This window comes from Cervus elaphus, chromosome 18 (assembly GCF_910594005.1).
Source record: "Cervus elaphus chromosome 18, mCerEla1.1, whole genome shotgun sequence".
Lineage (NCBI taxonomy): Eukaryota > Metazoa > Chordata > Mammalia > Artiodactyla > Cervidae > Cervus > Cervus elaphus.
In genome coordinates, this window is record NC_057832.1 from 82,504,361 (window position 1) to 82,507,873 (window position 3,513).

The 3,513-nt window shown below is 41.7% G+C and overlaps 1 non-coding gene across 1 annotated transcript; it reads right to left on the reverse strand.

Moving 5' to 3' along the window:
• Positions 1-2,567: 2,567 nt before the first annotated feature.
• Positions 2,568-2,640, reverse strand: TRNAK-CUU. Its single transcript has one exon. It is a non-coding gene; the product is annotated as a tRNA-Lys (tRNA).
• Positions 2,641-3,513: the final 873 nt, after the last annotated feature.

A 3,513-nucleotide genomic window follows, 5' to 3' on the forward strand; every position in this document is an offset into this window, starting at 1 on the left:
CAAACAATAGATATTTATTTTCTCTGAGTCCTGGAGGCTGGAAGTCCAAGATCAAGGTGTGGGCAGGGCTGGTTTCTCCTGAGGTCTCTCTCCTTGGTGTGCAAAGGGTCATCTTCTCCCTGTCTCCTCACTTGGCCTTTCCTCTGTATACACAATCCCTGGTACTTCTGTGTGTGTCCAAATGTCTTCTTATAAGAAAACCAGTCAGATCAGCCTAGGGCTCACACTAAGGCCCTAATACCTCTTATTTAAAGATCCCAATCTCCAGATTTAAAGATCACAGTCTCCAGAATGTGACTCCAAATAAAGTCATATTTTGAGGTTCTGGGGTTAGGGTTTCAACATCTGAATTTGTGGGGAAACAATTCAGCTTCTAACATGTCATGATCACCACATTCAGCAAAGTATAGAAGAAGCATTTAGTCTGTACCTTGTGGCTAACAATGCCTTCTTCACGAAGTTTGATGAGAATTAAAACAAAGTGATAATATAGAGTCTGATGTTTAATTCTTCATTTTTGTTTGGTTAGGCTCTGCAAATAGTTATAGAGCACATTCACATGTTGGGCCTGAGCCAGGCTTGGGAGACATAAAGAAGAAAAGATCTATTCCTGTTCCAGAAAGGCCACAACCATGATAAAGTAGGAAATCCTGCTATTTGTGACAACTTGGATGAACCTGGAGGGCATTACATGAAGTGAAATGTCAGACAGACAAATATGTGTGATAAAAAAGTCATACTCTGGGAGACAGAGCAGAGTGGTTGGTTGTCAGAGGCTGATGAGTAGGCAAAAAGTGATGTTAGTTAAAAGGTACAAAATTTCAGGTATAAGATGAGTTAGTTCTGAGGATCTAGTGTACAGTTAGCATGGTGTTTATAGCTAACAATACTGTATCATATACTTTGGGTGTTCTCACCACAAAAAAGAAGTGGCAGTGTGATAGGCTGGAGGAGTTATCTAATGCTATGATGGTAACCATTTTACAAGATGTAAATGGATTAAATCCTTAAACTTGCTCAATGGTATATGTCAATTATATCTCAATAAAGCTGGAAAAATAATGTTTTTGGAGAAAGAAATCTCACAGTCACAGTCTAATTGGGGATGGGGGTGAATTGGGTGAATGTAGGGACAAAACCAGAGATAATTTCGATATTACAATGAGCAAGTAGTCCATTAATACTATTTGGTCACACCTGGTACTGTAGGTAAGGTACAATGACACTATATGGCAAAAGATGAAATTCTACCAGAATCAAAGTCTCTTCAGGAAAGAATTCCACACTTGTTCCTTCACTCCCAGAAGACATGGCCTATTTGAGATGTGTGTTACTCTGAAAAGTTCCTTCTTCCCATGAAAAATCACATACACAGATGTACCCAAACCTGACATTGCAAGGAATACATTACAGTGTCATCCATTATCTAGTTTTAAATCAATGAAACCAAAGAGAACAAAGAGGTAATTTGCTTCCTCTGAGCATAAATTATGAAGCTATGTTTTTTCTATACATAGTTGACTCTTGAACAATATGGATTTGAACTGCTGGGGTTCACTTATACACAGATTTTTTTTTTTTTTCAGCAAATATATTGGAAAAACTTTTGGAGATTTATAACAATTCCAAAGAAATCTCACAAACCATGTAGCCCAGAAATATCTAAAAAATTAAGGATAAAGCGTGTCATGAATGCATAATATAGATGTAGATACTAGTCTATCCTTACACAGGCATAAAATCAGTGATGTTTAATATGAAATTAAATATGTGTTAGCTTTCTTACTTTTTCTAACTTTGTTTCAAAGAATTGCAATCCCTTACTGGCTTCCTTCACTCCATGCAGTTCTCATCAGCATCTCACTGGGAATACCTCCTCCTCCCCCCACCCACCTCTTTACACTCTCATTCCCACTTTGGCAGCTTGACTCCCCCAGGTGAGATTTGATCAGGTACTGCAAGCTGGCCACCTTCTTTGGAAGATGTCAGACTGAGCAGCCTGACTGTTGAACTCTGTCCCTTCTCTCCACCACACCATCTGTCCAGTGTGCATTTTCCCTGCTGGGTAGGGTCATAGCAGATGCTAACCGACCACCACCCAGATGAGCTCTACCCAATGAGGGAGATGCTTTTTATAGGGACCTCTGACTTCAGGAAAATTATCTGGAAGCCCTTCTAATTTGGCTTTGCTGGAAGTGACTGATGAATACATGTATTGTCCTCCATAGAGGGGTTGATTGCTGCCCTCCTGTGACATGGAGATTTGCCATAAGAAGCATGCATTTAGTCTTCATCCCTGTTTCTGCTACAAAGCTTCTAAAACACTTGGAATTTCCAAAATGATGAGAGCATAAAGGTGTCTGAAAGTGAAAGTCACTCAGTCCTGTCCGACTCTTTGTGACCCCATGAACTATACAGTGCATGGAATTCTCTAGGCCAGAATACTGGAGTGGGTAGCCTTTCCCTTCTCCAGGGGATCTTCCCAACCCAGGGATCGAACCCAGGTCTTCCACATTGTAGGGGGATTCTTTACCAGCTGAGTCAGAAGGGAAGCCCAAAGCTAACTGCGCCCTATGTGGGGCTCGAACCCACGACTCTGGGATTAAGAGTCCAATGCTCTACCGACTGAGCTAGCTGGGCAAAGGTGTCTATTGTTGTGTTAATTAAGTGGCTTTTGGACTCCACCTGGGGATGGGGGCTGCTTGTCAGAGGGACAAACCAGGTGATTAGAGGATTGAATATTTTAGTCCAATCCCTTGACTTCCTAGGGAGTGGATAGTGCTGGTGATGAGTCAATCATCAATGATTGATGATTTAATCAATCATCCCTAAGTAATGAAGCCACCATAAAACCTCAAAATAATGGAGTACAGAGAACTTCCAGGTTGGTGAACACATTAAAATTTGGGAAGAGTGACATCCTGGAGGGGGCAAAGAAACTCTGTCCTTTCCCCTCACCTTGCCCTATGTATCTCTCCCATCTGACTGTATATGAGTTGTAATAAATTGGTCATCTAGTATGAGATGCTTCTCGGAGCTCTGTGAACCAGTCTAGCAAATTAATGAAACCTAATGAAGGGTCATGGGAAGCTTCCATCTAAACAAGTTTGTCAGAATCACAGGTGACAACTTGAACTTGAGACTGGAAACTGAAGGAAGTGAGGGGCAGTCTAGTCAGACTGAGCACTTAACCTGTGGAATCTGATGCTGCCTATAGGTCCAGTGTCAGGATGAGTTCATTGAATTATAGGACCTCCAGCTGGTTTCACAGAATGTCTTGGTGTGGAGAAAACCCCACATGTCAGAATTGGTGTCAGAATCATTACCAGCCCAGGAGGCTGGTACCTCCCTGTCACTCATTTCCCTAAGATAGGGCAGTAATGAGGGAGAGAACCGTGGAGCAGGTGGCTGAGTGAGGCAGGAGGAGCAGTGTCTGTCCCCCTACTATTCCTATCTTTTTTAGATAGTTGGGTAAATAAACATTTTGTTTTCATCTCAGGCACCTTCATTCAC